Raw genomic sequence first — 19,706 nt, forward strand, 5'->3', positions numbered from 1 at the left:
GATTATGGAGCACCTTTAGAATACAACATCACACCTTCTCGTGAGGACGTTAGGGTAAACCTATCCTAACCTAACCCAACCCAACCCAACCCTAATCGGCTACAGTTACGTATAGTTTATATCCATGCATGCTACAAACCTAAGTGTAGTTTATATCCATGAAGGGGACGGACATATGAGTGTATACATTATCATACTGTTTGACTGACAGTTCAGCCTTAGCGAAATTAGTTTTACGCCGCACTCAGCAATATTCCAGCTGTATGACGGTGGTCTGTAAATAATCGAAGTCGGACCAGACAATCCAGTGAGCATCTTGAGCATCGATCTGCACACTTGGGAACATGTGTCAACCAAGTAAGCAAAGCCTGACCACCCGATGCCCTCAGTCGCCTCTTACGACAAACATAATCGCCTTTTATGGCAAGCATGGGTTGCTGAAAACCGGATCTTCACGGGTCTGCAGAAATGGAAATATATGCTCTGAATGATAACAAAAGTCTAGAAATCAGACTTGAACAGAACATGTGAGAATAACAGATTGTAACCTGTCGATGTTGGCACATGCCGGTGTACCTACGTAGGTTATAACACAGACATAGGTTGTAACGCAGACATTGTCAAGAGATGAGACTGATTGGAAGTTATGGACAATGGACAGGCAGATTGAGGTAATGGTGAGTATGTGAGAGACAGTTCGATGGGGGTCTGGAAATAAATCGTGGCATAAGATAAAACAGTCAAGAATGAGAAATTGGACGAGTGCGCTGGCGTCTCAGGTACATCAATCAAAGTAGTAATTGTATCTCCACCAACGAGCCGTAAAATGCACTGCCTTCCTCACGTCAGGGTGCAGCCACGTCCTGAAGTCTATAGCCATAAATCATGATGCCAGTTCCAGATGGGATATCCTTCATTTAGTACAAACCCCACCCTCGATTACAATCTGTGTAAATAGATAACGAAATACTACCTATCATCAACTTTGCCTACTGTTCTTGCTACAACGTACGCCCGTCCACCAACCCTACCCTTCAATATTGCTCCCTCCCATCTTCAGCAGTGACTGTCTGAGTCTGTCTAATGATGCATCGCAACCGTCTCTGCAAAAGGGGCCTCCACGATTACTCGGTCTTTCATGTGGACATAGCGTCTACACTCAGAAGCTCTTCCTTCCGTGTCTAGACAACGAAATGTCTACATCAACATCACCCATCACTGACACCAGGTTTGGAGGACATGCTGGTGGACGCCTCGAAGAACACGGTGTAGAGCGTACTAATTGGCCTTGTACTTCTTCGACGTAGGGTACCCTACTGGCTAAAGATTTCGTCCGTCTCACTAAAGGATCGGGTTCTATTCTCTATGTGATATTGGTGAATGCCTATTTTGTGTCTTCCGTTGTGGTATTGCTGGAATATGACTAAATACTCACTTTTCTATAATACAACAGTATCGGAATGTATTATGTTGTACTGGTATTTAGACGCGTGATTGAGGTAGACAGTATTTTAGATTACTTTACGGCGGTTGAGCGAGTGACTGAATGAATTGGGTATAGCACTATTTTCATTTAAATCACGACGTGGCATTCTGTGAGAGGTCCGTGAAGGTCCCGGGGTAGAACAGGCCTTCAGCAATCCATGCTTGCCATAAAAGGCGACTATGCTTGTCGTAAGAGGCTACTAACGGGATCAGGTAGTCAGGCTCGCTGACTTGGTTGACACATGTCATCGGTTCCCACTTGCGCAGAACGATGGCCGTGCTGCTCATCACTGGATTATCTGGCCCGGATGTTACCCCCTGTGGTCAGTCTAAGTAAACTTATCCTCAGTATTTTTCGTTACACTCCACTACTGAGTCTAACAAAACCTTATGGGAGGTAGCGTGAGGTAACCTTTGAGACCGACCAATCAGAACACAGCTTTCCAAATCGCGAAAGTGGACATTCGCACATACCTTTTGAACTGAAAGTTTATTTACAGCCTTACCACAGCTGAGTTTGTTTGTTTGTTTGACGCCGGTTCGTTATTACTGCAATCTATCGGGTTGTACAAAGACGTCTTGAATATAGTGAGTGAGTGAGTGAGTTGAGTTAAACGACTCGCTCAGCAATATTCCAGCTATATGGCGGCGTCAATAAATAATCTACTGTAGACCAGACAATCCAGTGATCAACAGGATGAGCATCATTCTACGGAAACGCCATACGATGAGATATGTCCACCAAGTCAGCGGACCTGACCACCTGTTCTCGTTAGCCGCTTCTTTCGACAAGCATGGATTGCGGAAAATCAATTCTAACCCAAATCTTTACGGATTACGTTTGGTGAGTTGGGGAGTTTACGCTGATTTCACCATCACCGAGGTGCTAATCCCCTTTTGGTACGACCCGTTGAAGGGGATTTCGGGGAGTACGTTGCGAAATGTCTATCTGGTCCATGGATGCCTATATTTCATTGTTGAAAATAATCGTTCGTCGTATTTTTCTTGCCGGGAGAAACAAATTAATACAATATTAGCCGTGAGCTTATGCTCATACCTGGCCATGCATTCTCGGAGTAAATCCTCGCCCAATTTAGTCGTACCAGCTACGTGCACAGATATGACTCACGAGTTCTTCAATTAAATGCAATGACAAACTAAGCGGGGTGGAAGATGCCTGAAGGGCAGGACTGGCACTTTCATAATCTCGAATATCAGAAACTCCAAGCATTGGCTTTACATACAGTACCAACAAGATAACAGAAATGGGTTTTGATTTTGGGTATAAAATGCTTTGTACAAGAAAAATGAATGCTATGTGGCTGGAATATTGCTGAGTGAGGCATAAAACTAACTCACAAGAGAAAACAATTTGTAAATTTCTTTAGAATGCACACACTAAAGACGATTTTCACCAAACGTGTACATTTTTATAAATTCGCTTTCATGACCAGTTTTAAAGTACACTGACTTACACAGAAGATCACGGTGTATTTCATGTCATTGGTAGTACAGTCACATACATGTATTTCACCATGGACTGTTGGCCTACATTTACGAGAAATAAACCGAACCTATAGGCATTAACACATGCTTAGTAACAAACAGCACGTTACCAATTAAATGCCAAATAAATCGCGGTGCAAGTATTCAGGACCTTGAAACTTCTAGTCAACAGTCTAGCCTCTGTGATAACTTCATCAACGCGTACAGTGACAAGTGAATATAAACATCTGTCACTCTGAAAGTGCCAAAATTTGATTTGCTGACCAAATTATCCCGGCTGCAGGCCGAGCAGGGGACCAGGACGTGTCTTCGGCAGTTCATGATGCTTTCTGGTATCGATTGTTTTGGGGATATGTTTTTTCTCGTCTCGTGTGGCACAAGGAGCCTGAAAAGAAACCGTCGCAATTGTGGATCAAAATTCAGGACGGTAAACTGTAGAGTTTGTGTAGTAAATACTGAGTCGTAAGAAACTCGGTTAGCGACCGTCTACAAATCCCGGGGCAGCAAATCGATCTTCCTAATTCTTCATCTTGTCGTCAAAAACGACCACATGTCCCCCGGGCTATTGAATTTGCAGTGTGGCTTGTGATGGCTCAAAGGCTGTTTTACATATCCAGGCCTGGCATGAAAAGCATAGCCGTCAAGGTGCTTACTGCTACATGACGGTAGGCGACTTGCAACGACATGGCTGTTTCTGAAACGGACGTCATAGAACCTAATTACTGAATTTCGTTCTCCATGATGACATCGACCTTATTTCTGAAGTTAATCCTGTTTAATTCGAAGTCTTGGAAATACTTCTGAGAAGCCCGGTGGTCGAGACAAGCGTTTTGTCAATAATTGACCTTGGTGTTTGGATTAGGTCTTCAAGTGCAATAGGTCTTCCTGACCTATATATGTGCATGGAAACAATGCTGCACACTACAGTCTACCCTGGGTATAAAGACAACATTTGTCCTGGGGACCAGGGTCAGTTTTAAACAGGGAAGCTGTTTCAGACGGTCAAACCTAAGAATGAACCAACAATCCAACAAGAATACATCCTAGTTTAAAGTGTTACTTTTACTACTGTCATATAGGATTTACAAAATTTCATAGTTTTGCCTTTATACATCTCTAGACGTAGAAAAATTTAAAGCCTTTTAGAAAGTAAAACAGTAATTGGATTCAGGGCGGAGAGATTAATAAACGCCCGAAACCGAATTGCCTCCACAGTTACAAAAATCTACCAAAAACGCTATTGCGACATCATGTCATCAAGAGTCCTTTCCATCTCATTGATGTTCCGAAAAGATGGAGCGATTTAATTAACGCCACATTAAGAGGAAAAAATATAGATTTTACCAACAGAAAGACAGACATCACACAAAAATATGTAACAAAGTTGTGCTCTTTTATTCCCCCGTCTCTTGGTCGAAAAATGCTTGAGGCAACGACCTACTGCCATTGTAGACATTTGTATATTGTTGACGTTAGAAAATACGGATCGCAGGCTATGTTTACTTTGTCACAGGGCGTTTTATAATTCATGTCATGCATTGGGGGTTTGGTGATAAGTTTTCTGACTTATTGTTATTGTTGTTTAAAGCTGCACTCAGCAATATTCCAGCTATATGGACACTGACCGCAAATATTCGAGTGGATTGTCAAACAACAACAACAAAAAACAAAACAAAAAAACCCCAAGCAAGCAAGCAAGCAAACAAGCAAGCAAGCAAACGAACGAACGAACGAACGAACGAACAAGCAAGCAAGCAAGCAAACAAACAAACAAACAAACAAACAAACAAACCTTCAGGTCTGCCCATCGGATATTCTGATATTTCACTGTGTGAAATAGTTTCCAAATTTTGCTAGTCAGTCGGGCTAGCTATGCCTAAAAGTTACTAGCCCAAATAATAATTCACTAGCCCAATATTTGAACTTGGAAACTCACGGATGTGAGTTTTCACTAGCCACAGGGCCACAGGGCCAGTGGTTATTTCGCACACTGACTGATGGGTGCAGGTGTCACGGTGGGCGGATGGTTGGTGCTCATTTCTCTTGAAACAAAACGAAGCATTGGAAGAACCCACAGAAAGCCTCACGCAAAGCCACGCCTTCAACCTGACAAATCCATAGAAAACAGGTGTTCGGGAAGTATGTGGTCACCTGATGGTCACTGAATGCCAAGGTCAAGGGACAAACCGGCTTTAGTGGGGATTAAGATGTTTACCTAAAATGAATATATACACCTACCATACCGAGAAAGCTCTTCACATTAAAACACCCAGCCCTTTTCTAAAATGAGTTCATACACGAGTAAGTGAAATAACGTGAAATGAAAACATCTGCTAATATTTTTATCTCTAGGACAATAAGGACAATTGGGAGATTGATGCTCATCCTGTGGATCACTGGATTGTGACTCGACGCCGCCATATATAACTGGAATATAGCTAAGTGCGTCGTAGAACTCAACTCACACTCACTATAATCAAGACGTCTTTGTACAACCCGAAAGAGTGCAATAATGACGAACTGGTTACGATGTAACTTCGTCCGTCAACCACGAGGGACCTCCAATTCCCTGTAGCCGCAAGAAATGGGAGGCCAGTTCCTGACTGCCTTCCGCCCCCTTCTCTCCCCTGCCCCAACCCCTAAGGTTGTAACAGTACTTTTACAATGGTGGTGCAAAGACTACTTAGTCACACTTCTTTCAGTCAAACTGGAATGATCGCCTAAAATACTTTATAATGAATGAGCAACGCAAGCAAGCACCATTCGATAAAAAATTCGAAACGGCTGAAAAACGCTATTTACAACGACTTGCTTTGGTTCGAAAGTCAACTGATCAATCACATTTATTTCTTGAGGGACTGGTTGTTTATCACGGAGTAATGTGAGTCGATGGCATATCTCGTTTAAACAAACGGAACAGATACGAAGGCGTTGAACAAAAAATGGAACTAAAATGGTTTCGCTGGTCCAGATATATAAAACGAAGGTTATTTCTTTCATGGACCTGTGAATTTCGTGAGATTGTTCAGCTATTCTTACAGGGATAAATCTCTGAAACGAGGAGCCGAGAGTCTTACAGGCAGGGGTAGCCTAGTGGCTAAAGCGTTCGTTCGTCACGCTGAAGATGCAGGTTCGATTCCCGACAAGGGACTCCTTCTTTCAAGTGATTCTCGTGCAGTATGTCTCGCGTAGATGTGAGGCGTGTTCAGAATTGCGAGCGCCCGCGAACGCCCATGAGCGCTCAATTCTGAATGTCTGTGCCCGGACGAGCGCCCGCGAATCATCCTCACAGCTGTCTCGCCAAGCGAACAAAAGTGGCGACCATGTTTAATGAAAAAATATATCAAATCATCATCATTAGTTATCATCCACCTAACGAAGAGGCAAGGAATAGCCATGAAACGCTGTGTATAACATGAGTTGGTCACGAATTGTTTAATGCGATCAACAGCTCGCATCCGTTCAGGACCCGTGCAGGTGGGAGGCAATCGGCGGTTCTGAACACGCCAGTGGTTACTTTTTTTCGTCAGGTTCCGTAATATATTGGGCTTGCTTTACACGAGGTAACATTAAACTCACTCACTCACTCTTTCGGGCCACAAAACCATTTTAGGCTAATTGTGTGAGTCGTTTTTCCAGTAGATCAGGACCCGTTTATCCTTTTTCATGAACACCTAGTGTCATCAGTGGTTTTCATCTATTCATATCTGATCCATTCTTATCACTTTTACCGATATATCACCTTATGTAATCTGCATCGGAGGTATGGTGGCTGATTTGGGCCATCACGATAACGCGAGACGAGAAAGCGATAACAATTCAGGTGTCGACGTTTTCACATATTGGTTGGTTAGTGGCAGTTACAATATAGTATTTGGTGTGTTTAGCCTTGTTGTTTCTGTTATAAACACCCAAAAGAACTCATTAAAATAATTATTTGCTACAATGGATTTTTTTTTTAAAAAAACCCCATTTAGTCATCTCATGCAGTAGCGATATGCCATCCACAAAGAGATGTCTCAGAACGAGTCAATAGACGCGTTTAAGCTTCACTGAAATACTTTGAAGCTGGATAAGTTAGAATCTCGATGCATTAACAATGATTACGACTGGCGATCCGGGTGGACGAGAAACAAGCTGACAGTTTCATTTGTAAACTGAATTAATTTCACTACAGGAAGATAGAGGACAACCCCAGATCACCTTGACCTTCCTAAAACTGAAACAGGAAGTGACGCAGGTAGCTGTAAGAGAGGATGCTTCATTCAGGAAGTACTGGAACTTGAATTGGTAAAAGTGAAATTCAGCAAATTGTTCAACATTGATCAAAGGCCGCTTCTTTCCTCAGAAGATAAGGAGATGATCTGGACAGCATACTTGGGCCTTTCCTCGATACACATGCATGATTGATGTTACATGCCTGCTTTCAATCGAGAGGTTCGTTAATTATACACATGCACAAAAAATCGTCTCAGAAAATATTTGCTTTTGATAACAAACAAGTTGTCAAAGTCATCTGTATCCCCGCCCTTTAATATGTGCTCATAAAGTCACAAAAAGAATAATATTATGAATATGGCATTAATCCCAAATCCAATCATACCAACATATGGGTTAATCCTAAAGCATGTGACTACAAATGACGTTATGATTGGCGTCCAAGAAAACTGATAACGTCTTGAAAATTATTTTATCCGTCAATCCCAATAGGGTTGTGTGCTCGCAAAGTTCCATAAGAAATATTGATTGATTTATGAGTTATATCCCAGAATGAAACCCTCTTCAGATCCTACTGCGATGCAGTTCATGAGATATACCCCTAACAACTCCTATCCGTGTTGTTTCAAGGAAACACGAACGAAGGAAAAGAAACCAAGATTTGATTACAAAGTTTCATGAAAAATACAAAGTGCGCTCCGTAAACAAAATCCGTTTTCATATCCCCCTCAAAACTCTGGTTATGGGCTGGAGTTGGAGTAACTTGAAGCATCATTTGAAAGAAAAGATGCTTAATAGGCTATGGACTCCAACTACATGTGTCATGTTACATCGACCCGTTGAAAAACGAATGAGAACATCATTGCTATTATTTGGGAAGTGTTGCGAATGGTGAGGTTTCCGAATTAGACAGTTTTCGAGCAGGAGGTCCGGGAGTACAAGTTAGCTATAACACCCAATGAGACACCTCCTTACATACCTGGACCATTACTGCATGCGGCGTAAAATAACAATTATGAGCAACAAATGAAAAATCGACTGAAATATTATTCTTTCAGAATTATTATGGAATGTATGTTTTTCGACATACGATTTAATAACATTTAAGAATTATATTACAATCTTTCAGTAAACAAACTGACATATTGAACTATGAGAGTGAGTGATTGGTGAGTGAATGTGTTGTTGTTGTTTTCTTAGAAACAAATCTGTTTCTCTGTTGTCAAACAAAGTTTACTTGCAAAAAAAACCCAGATTCCCTTGACTCTATTGCCTTTTTCTGTAACAGGGAAAACAGGAAATAAAAATTGCCAACTATATGTATATATATATGTGAAAGAAATATTTAACTTTGTCATTCAAATGAAGAGATCTTACCCATCTAGTTAAAGAATCTCTCACTTGACGTCATTAATCGATCGAAAACGATGGGCGTGGTTCCTACTGTTTGACAAGACAGAGAGATATATTGTCACCATTAATGTCGATGTGACAGGGAATTTGTTTCTTAAAGTGAAAAACACACAACTCTTCCCGTGAGTAAATAGCGTTCCATTAATAAACCAATAGATATGTGGTTCAATCAGGGGGAATAAACAGCCATAAGCTCAAATCACGTGTCCATTGTTGTTGTAATGTTTTATTGTCATTTTTACCAAAAATTGATTAATGCCAGCTTGAGCGGAACTCTTTGATCTGTCAGTCACACCGACTGTAAATATTTACTCGAGAATCTCGTTTGGCTACGAGATGTGACAGTGAAAGGTTTGTTCATTTGCAGTGATTAATCCCCTAGGCATACACCGGCCATGAAATGACTTTAAATGCTGGACTTTTCCAAATCTCACGAGCCGATGTTCCAGCATGTTTGATTTGCATCAAGTTCAATATGCGAGTGGAGTATTACGTTCAATATTTGCGCATGTCAGTTGTATAATTCACATTAGATCAATGTTGAAGAAAATTTAGACACGTGAGTCCATTAAAAAATCACAGGTACAGCATCCTTCAAGTGAATAGAGCCTTTGTCCAGGAAGAGGGGTCGGTGCTGTGATTTTCAGCTGCAACGTGTCAAAAGACATATGGTACTTGTTATTACCTTGCCTAACTCTCGGAAACGGGGATAGAACAAAGAGTAATAATTTTCTTTTATTGCCATCGACTCGTGGTTCGAGGACATGACTATACGAATACATGTAAATATATATGAGCATTCATTGCCGAAACATTATATATTCGTTGTCTCTCTCTCTCTCTCTCTCTTCTGTCTCTCTCTCTCTATGTATGTATGTATGTATGTATGTATGCATGCATGCATGCATGTATATATATATATATATATATATATATATATATATATAGAGAGAGAGAGAGAGAGAGAGCGAAAAAAACTGTTTCTTATGCAAAGTGTAAATACATTTTTCCACCATGAATATATCTTTTGGTATCTTTATAAAGTTTTCTGAGTTGGGTATTATTTTTTTCAGGGTGCAGATATAGACGTGTCTTGTAGCAGAGAGTATCCTACGATAAAGCTGGGGGTTAACATTTACCAAATCAAACGTGAAAATTTGCCAATTGTAATTCCTATATGTTTTGATTATTCCAAATATGAAGTTCACTCCATTTTTTCCCAGTTTCCCAGTATATATGACATATGTTTTCATCTGCTTCGTTACGGAACGTACCTCTTAAATTGTCAACCAACTTCATCATAAAACTTCAACAAAGAGTAAGCAACTCGGAGTCAGTAATAGTGTGTCTGTGGGACGTATCCATGCTGAACGTTGGGATGCTAGCTCAATGAGCTAGCTAACATGTACAGTACACTGCAGCCACGACGAACTCAAAGAGAGTTAATTTTAGTTCCTTAAAACCATAGTTCGCAATAAGCGTTGCGACTAAAATATCCAGGATATGGCCACGACCAAAAACAGTTCCCTATACCAGTCAGTCCGTTACAAAGGTGTTGTTTATAAACGTAGTTTCAGCATATACGGCCGATGCTGTTGATCACTGGATTGTCTGGTCCAGACACGATTATTTACAGATCGTCGCAATATTGCTGCAATATTGTTGAGTGCAGCGTAAAACTAAACTGAATCACTCACTCACTCAGTATATAAGGAACATGATTCCGGTTGGATCTGTGTAAACAGATTTGCAAGAACGAACATTATTTAATGTTTCCACCGCATTCGTTCAACAGTCTGAAGCATCTTGAGCTCTCTGTCTTCTGTGATGAGATCAGCGGGAAGACCAGCCGAACCAGCAGCCATGTCCCTATGGAACTCTTGCCAGCATCATGTCCATACACATCAAAGATGGAGAGTCTTTGTGAGTTTAAAATATCCACCTTCAATGATACGAACTATTTCCGGCACAAATGTGCCACTTCCAGGGTGGTTCTCAGTCGCTTTCGACAAATGAAATGCTTCTAAATATACACGCTCCAGACATGGTCGATGTAGGCGTTTTACTGGCAAACGGTCAAATACAGCCAATGCCTACATAAGATACAGGTAGTAGTGTAAACAACTGAGATGAGATAAAGACGGTGGTGTTGCCAAGAAACGGAGAAATCACTGTAATGCACGACGGAGATGTTGGCGATTGCGTACAGGACAAAGTAGGTATGGACAGTGGTCATTCTATAGTTGAATGTAGATGCACATATAAACCTCGGTCAGCCTGATCATAATGCCTGGTTTGTCCAAACTCGAGCGCGTTTTTCAGAAATGTATTCGGACTTTTACGCACATCACACACGTCATGATATAACGCAAATCTATTCAAAGCGGGGTAAAACAAGAGTAATTCACTTTGTCACTTAGGGACGTTTATCATGGTATTATATTTGTTATAATCACAACCACCACTGACCAGTAGGGGCGATGGGGTAGCCCAGTGGTTAAGGCGTTCGCTCGCCACGCCGAGTACCCAGGTTCGATTCAACGCACGAATGCTAGTATTTAATCTCTCTGATATGATGATCACTGTAACGTCAGTACCACGGGATATGATGACAGCTATTCTCTATGGTAATCGCGATGCTTGTTTGCATTTTTATTGTTTTTCACTACACGAGGCCCAATGTCAAGTAAAAGGACGAAAGTAGGTATTTTTATCATCAATTGTCGCCACAGCAGTTTATATCAAGCTAAATAACTAAAGAGAACACATTCTAGCAAATTGTATTACATTTTTGCAAGATGAATATAAAACTTCAACGGGTGAAAAACAAACACAATCCTCCGACAGAACAAATTGTATTGACGCACGTTCTATCGGGCGCAGTTGGATGTCGTGCACATTATGAGCCATGACTCCAGGTGTTCGCTGAAAGGGTACACGTGGAAATAATGGTCTTGATATGTCTCCAAAATATTAAACGATTCTTTGTAAAACAAATCTCTGTACCACAACACGTTATTTCTCTTACAATGGTAGGAAGTCTTGTCAAAGAACACGTTTTGCTTCCCGACAGACACCAATGCCCGAGTTTCATTACTTTCACAGATCTGGCTTTTTCAGACCAGTGCGCGGTTCTCGTCACAAAAAGGCCCGCAGAGGCCCGAATCACGCGGGAGCGAACAGGGATGCAATAGCCATGGCGAGGACGACGTGACAACGAATGAAAAAAGCCCAGCTCTGCGATCGATTATACTGACTGTGTTTCTTGCAGCAACATATAAGTGGACGAGGCTTCAGTAAGTTGGTCTGGCTTGTGTCGGGGAATACCGAACGCCACTTAAACAGTTTAACCCTTCGTGGGTAGTAGTTATGTTAACTGGATTCATTTTCATGTAGAATTGTTCCTTCGATGGGTTGTCACGTTTGAGTATCCTCCATTGCCTCGCGCACGCTCCATCTTTGAATCAATAGCTTATCATCCCTCAATATTGGCAACATGGTTATATAGTTGTGTTCAGGGTACCAGGGAGGATATGCAGTTTAACAATTTATCGATGAAGTGTCATTTTTGACGATCTTCTGTTGCCCTCAAGCACACTTCATCTTTGAATCAATAACTGATGATCACTCAATATTGGCAACGTGGTTGGAAAACAGGGTACCCGGGAGGATATGCAGGTTTATAATTCATCGATGAGGCGTTATTTTTGACTACCTTTGATTGCTTAATGCACGCTCCATTTTTAAACTGATAACTGATCTCCCTCAGTATTGGCAATATGGTTGAAAACAGGGTACCCCATGCAGGTTTATGGTTTATGAACGAGGTGTCAGTTTTGACGATCTCCCATTGCTTCATGCATGCTCCATGTTTTAAATGACAACTGATCTTCCTCAATATTGGCAACATAATTGTATACAGGGTACCCTGGAGGACATGCAGGTTTATAATTTACCGATAAGTTGGCACTTTTGTTTATCTTCTATTGCCTTTACGCAAGCTCCTTTCTTAAAATGATAACCGACACTCTTCACTCTTGGCAACATGGGTATATGGTTGTATGCAGGGTACCCGGAAGGATATACAGGTTTATAATTTACCGATAAGTTGGCACTTTTGTTTATCTTCTATTGCCTTTACGCAAGCTCCTTTCTTAAAATGATAACCGACACTCTTCACTCTTGGCAACATGGGTATATGGTTGTATGCAGGGTACCCGGAAGGATATACAACATGGTGTATTTAGCAACGATGGATGATCATCACGCTATACATACATTTATAGAACTCTATTCCGAGTAAATCCATCTTTATATCAACTGATCGGTTCCCGCTGTGGCTATGGCGTGACTGGATGCTTCGAAACTTTCACGGTCATAATGGTCATGCGCGCTCAAATTTGCATCTGTATCGTTGTCAGTATTAGTGTGGGTCAAATGGGTGGAACCTTTGCTATCGAAATTTATTTATTTATTTATTTATTTATTTATTTATTTATCTATTCATTTATTTATTTATTTATTTATTTATTTATTTATTTATTTATATTCATTCATTCGCTTGTTTGTTTGTTTGTTTGTTTATTTATTTATTTAGTCAGTCAGCCAGTCAGTCATATCATGGTGGAGGTGTATAGAGTTGTAATTTAACTCATTTCATTTCAAGTCCATCAGCTTCAGTGATTAATAAATAGTTCCCTGGTGTCAATAGATGCTAGGGTTTCTTTCAGAGTCTACGAGGGTTCGTGACCAGGACGGATTCTCTGTGTTGTACGAGTCAGTACACTGCTGTCGGGAAGTCACTACACTTTGTTTACCGTCGACGTGGTCGTACAGTATTGATTGAACAATGTTGTCTCTGGCGTGTGTAGTGACACACGACATACGTAACAAACAGCACGGTCACTCGCCTGTCTGTCAAGGACGCAGCATGTGGTTCAAGTCAGTATGAAATGTGTTCACTGAACAACGGTCACTGACCCCAATACGATGTGCATGTACGAATTGTGAGTAGTAAGTAAGTTTGGTTTTACGTCGCTTTTAGCTATATTCCAGCAATACCACGGCAAGGGACACCAACAGGTAAATCCAGGGACGGATCCCTCTGGTTGGGGTTGACCAATGTAACTTAAATCTTAACCGAACCCTCGAACAAGTCACTTATTTGGAACTTAACATATTTGAAAATGAAAACGGAAACGAAAATGAATTTCGACCGGTATTGTGTCATGTCAGCATGACAGTGGTCATGCCAATTAGTAAGCATTTTACTCTTTGGGTGTTAAGGACCCTAAGTTTCATAATCGCCGGGAGTAGGAGTAAGTTCGTAACTGACTGAAGTATTCGTGATTTTTTTTTCAGAAATAGGCATTCTTGCTTCGTTCGGCGAGTGATAAAGACTGCCCGACTAAGAGATACCTTTGTTAGATAACTTATGTGTTAACGTTCCAGCAATGTGTATAAACAAAATGTTAAATCCACTCAACTCAGCTTGGCGATTGGCCGAGATAAATCCTGCCTAGGATAGTTGAGTGAGTATGTTTAGCGCCGCTCTAAGCAATATCCATGCTGTATCAGGGAGGGGGACACCAGCAATGGGCTTCAGACATTGTCCGCATGTGGGGAATCGAACCCGGGTTTGGGGCGTAACGAGTGAGTGCTTTAACCACTAAGCTATCCCGCCACCCATAAATGTACATCTCATTGCAGTTTCGGTAAACATGAAAGTATTCCTAACGTAATCGTTGTTGAAATGATTCCCGGTCCTCGGAAGTTCTTCAGGCCAATTGTTGGCACCACGGCAGAAAAAACCCCTTAACCTTTTTATATAAGCGTAAATGTTTAATTTGAAAAAAAGTTCACAAGAACTATTTTAGTTTGTGAGCAAAGGTCACGGTGTCCATGACCTCACAACCCTTGACGTTAAGAGGTGACGCCGTGACCGACGATGCGGCTAAAACAGCATTTCAATACAAATGGGAATTCTATTTGTCTGAAATCACGTGCTGCGTCTCAGACAAATGAGAAATGTTTGAGAATAAGATCAATTAGATTTTCTTGACAAGATATTGCAGCAACTTAAAGAAACTGTTATCAGTTGCAATACGAATGGAGAAGTAATAACCTCACACCTAGATAAGAAGTACAATGCAGACGAAGACACGGTGAGTTTTGTTGATAGCTGTCAGAGAGATCAACATCTTAAGACTACCCCAGAGTATCATACATAACTACCCAAAGGGCATGTAAGCACCCCATCTCATTTACAGAAATAATGGAAAGAGTCCCCCAAAGACTCAGCCTTCAGTCATTTGATGTTGACCATGGATCCGTCGGCAGAGGACCGGCTTTTATTGCAAGAACCGCTTGGCCAAAGGCCAAGATGACTCCCTCAATACTAAGAAAACAACCAAATCTCGACGGACTTTTCATTGAGAACTTGGTCTCTATCTCAATAGGTTTGTACAGTTCAGAAAGCTTCACATAGGTCGCGAAGATTACATGCAGCTTGAACTACGAATCCTTCATTAAGCATGACAGCATTAGACAACGACAATTGGGTTAATTGAACATGTATGTACTGGAAATTGGCACGTCTTCACAACTTAGTATTAATCACTGTTGTCTAACCTGTCTGCCAGAGACATTTCATAGTAGTCAAACTGTTTTAGTTTAACTGTGGACAAACACCGTTGACGTCATTTTACGACATGCCGCGTGTTGGTCTAAGTGGCGGTTGCGTCGGAACATTTATAAGTATGATATCATATTGTTCAAAGGCGCCTGGAAGCTGAGAGATACTTTATTTATTAGCTTTCTCTAAAAGATTAAACATGGAAAGTAAATTTAGAATGAATAGTAAGCAATACTGAACCAAACAATTAGGGTTCATGAAGATTTGGGGGAAACGTCTTCAGTGTGAAGATAGAGCATACAAACTCATGAACAAACATACCATAAAATAGTCTTGACCCCTTGGTCATCATATGTTCCTTAAGGTCACTTTGTTGTTTACAAATAATACGTAGAGAACTTTAACGAGATGGTAGACAATGTTATTTGTTCTCAATATTGCAACAGAAAATCCATCATCACATTCAGTACAACAGATGGTTCTTCACTGCACTGACGTTCTATATTTCTTACAGAGCTGGAATATTATGAATAATCACATAAAGTCTATGATCGAAAGATTTCTCTCAAACTGGTTTTAGATCCTTATTGTATTCCCATAAACGTAGAGTGTTTGCGTGTAATGTTATCCTTTGATATTTACACTTTAGCGTGTCTCAAGCTGATCTGTCAGCTGAAGCCATATGACGTCATAGTCAAATCGATATGACGAAATCAATTGTCAGTGACGTCAGACATTGCATCACCTAAACAATTTGATCCATTCAGTGAAATATCTTCATTGGTCTTCATTTCGTAATTGTTTCTGCATTTTCTGGCAACAGGTCATATATGAAATAAAACTCGGTTTTTGTCCCTCTTGAAACAATGCAGGGAATTCTTCGCGAAAGGTTGGGGGTTGTAACACTGGACAGATACTTGGCAATTTCTCATAGCTCATTGATAACGTTTCGAATAGATCTTGATAAAGCTTGATAACGTTAGTCGGTTTATTATTAGGTATATTACGAAGAATCAGGATTGGTTCTTCTGACGTTATACCGTATCTCCGTCTGTCTTTCCTACATAACTTTAACCAGTCACACGGTTATAACTCCAAGTGCAATGTGCTTTAACGTCACGTTACAAACTCAACTGTTCGTCCCCAGAACACACACGAACAAAATGATCCTCTCTTGTGGTTTTATAATTTCATTAGATACATTGACATACATTGTTTCAAAACAAACGCTTTAAAAGATTAAATAAATCTGCAAAATTTGGACTTCAATTCCGTCTGGAACTGAGGATCAAAGTGAAAACGCTCCAGTTATATGGCGATAACTCAGCTAATATGGCACTTGATAAAATGACAGCAATGACCAACCCATCAGCTGTAAAAGAGAGGGGTCAGTTCATCGCCGGGCTGTATTGATCAGCGTCCCATGGGGGACCAGTGCCATTATTGTAGAAGAACACCCTCAAAATGAGCAACCAGTTGATGGTCAGTGATACTGAAGGCATGACCGCTGGGACTGACCTCAAGGATCTGCTTGACCACATAGCCAGCGGACAAATTATAGATAGGGCTTCTGGCCACACTAAAAGCTGTTCACGGGGCGATATAGGGATCCTCTACGTTGGCCAGCCAGTAGATTGTTCGCTTGAACTTAATAAAGGTTATGGAACGACTTAAGGACATTGACTAATTGGAGTCTAGCTCCTTGATGTGGTTCCATTGCTGCTGAAGACTTTCAGACCTCTTGGATAATTGATGTTTTGCATAAATATTCTTAAAGAGCCAATTTATTGTCACGTGCTAATACTTTCAGTTAATGACAAGCCTGTAGTCTACTTATGGGATTAAATGTCAAATATTTCCTGTCCTCTACGAAGATATTTAACCTTGACTTTGGATGTATATTGTGGTAAACATACTTCAGCTATTGCTTATATTTGTGTAATGATGGACTTCAGCTGTTGCTTATATTTGTGTAACAATGGACTTCAGCTGTTGCATACATTTGTGTAACAATGGACTTCAGCTATTGCTTCTGTTTGTGTAACAATGGACTTCAGCTGTTGCTTACATTTGTGTAACAATGGACTTCAGCTATTGCTTATGTTTGTGTCACAATGGACTTCAGCTACTGCTGACATCTGTGTAACAATGGAGACAGCAAAGTGTTTATTATCCGTTGTTTATTCTACCATCGCATTCATTGTGATGGGTCTGACAGAGGTATCGATTTCACGTTAGATCATAATGTTGCTAATGACTGTATTACAGCGATAAACAGTTCATCAAAGGCACTTCTTTAGCAAACTCGCCGTAATGGCAATGCTGGGACGATGGAGAGAAATGGTAACAATTCTATTTCTTCGCTAACACTTGGTATTACTGCATGGGTTAGCGATCAGCTTGTTTGTTAGTAAGTGCTTAGTAAACCATAGTGCTCAGGAATGGGAAAACGATGCATTCCAGTTAGGTTTACGAGTTTAGCGTCGGTGGAAGTGCATTTTTAAAAATTCATCATTTAAGGTATTATCAATATTGGTATCATCATGACTATGCTGTTAATTAGATAAAAATGTGATACCTACAATAACATGTGGATGCACAACCGGTTTGCTGAAAACAAGCAAATTACATTAGTTATGATATGCAGTTATAATTAAACGTTTGTGAACACCTGATGTCATTATCGATTTTTAATAATTAAATTATTATTTGTTTTACTTGAAATGGAATTTGTTTCTTTGGATAGTAGACACTTGCTATTCTTTAGCGTTAGCTTTTCCTGGTCAGTATCATACAAAGATGAATGGATTCTTTTGTTTTGAATTGCTTTTCGATGAACAAGAAATTAGTCTGAGATCCACAGAAGAGCAAGTAGTTTCGGATACTCCCCGGTGGGACATACTCATTATAATGATCGCTTTTAACGCTTATTGCATCAAACGTCAGCTGAAAATTACGCGGACGCCATATGATGGATCATAAGGGGCTAATACTATAGGCTCATCCTGCTTTATGCTTACGTAACACATGTAACGTCAAACTGACGTCAGCCAAGATACCTGCAGTAAACGTGGTAGTGATAGGATGGTGTGGCACATCTCATTACAATACCGTTAGTATAACCCGATTAATTATGCCTCCCAGGAAAATGACACTGCGGAGTAATTTGCGCTACTTCCTCACTGCCTGATTAGATCGTTCTACTTGGTATGTGATTTCCGAGACTTTGGACGGCTTTCGTGCTGTTGATGTCTCGCTGAAGGCTACCGTCAAGGTCGGCTTTCATGAGTGAGTGAGTGTGAGTGAGTGAGTGAGTAACAGAGACACTATATCTGTAGGGTATGTAGGCCGGTGTGTTTATGTGTGTGCATAGAGTGGTCCTGTGCATAGAGCCTAGGTAAGAAACCAGTGGAATTTCAGCAACGTCTGTCGCGTAGAGTCCTTGGATGGGTGACCGCTTATGACAGCTTAATAATGTCACACAAACAAATACCATCGAGAGCTTTAACACAGTGTTTATACAATTGTTTTTGCCTATGTATTGCGGTGACAAATGATAAAATGTATCACTTTGAAACTCGAAATGACGATAATTCCTAACAACATCGAAAAACACGTTTTGCACGTGTAGCTCCAAAACATTGGGTCTTTCCTCCCCTCACTTTCTATCAATGTATGCGAATAACATACAACTACGAGAACAAAACACGTTTACAATAGCCAGGCTAACAATGCAACGACAAAAGAATGCCATTCTAATGCTTCAAATGGGGCAAACACAACCCCATATTGCAAGAACGTTTAATTGCACGACTACAACCGTCAATACGTTGTTTCAACTACTGAGACAGACTGGCACTGCGCTTTTCAGGCTAGTTCGGATACACAACATGTCACAACACCCTGCGAACACAGACATATGCGTACTCTCCACCCACGTAATCGTTCCCTAACTGTGACGTCATCGGCAATGACGATTTGAATAATCGTGCCAGCAAATGGACAGCGTCCAGACGATTACGAGATGGAGGGATCACATGTCGTCGACCCCTATATGGCGTCCAGTTGACTCCTCAACCTGTTGTTCTGGACACTCACGATGTCTGACACTTGATTTTGTTTTGTTCTCAATTGAGCGCAATGTTACTTTAACAAGGGACTTCATTTATCATTATAGTCATGTTTCGTATCAAGTTATTAAACTTTATTTCACTCAAATACGGTTTGCAGTTTCGATTTTCTGTCAGTTCAAAATCTTTGTTATACTTTTGCTCGCTAGTTTATGTAAAAGCCCCGATAGTCATAGAAATACTACACAATACTACACTGAATATTTCGTACGTGAAATCATTTCACACGCCCCTTTTCAGCAGATCCCCTAAAACGCATATTTCGCTTGGAACATAAATCTATCTAAAACTTCCCCAGCCTTCTCCAGCTGTCACAGGAG

This window comes from Haliotis asinina, chromosome 2 (assembly GCF_037392515.1).
Source record: "Haliotis asinina isolate JCU_RB_2024 chromosome 2, JCU_Hal_asi_v2, whole genome shotgun sequence".
NCBI lineage: Eukaryota > Metazoa > Mollusca > Gastropoda > Lepetellida > Haliotidae > Haliotis > Haliotis asinina.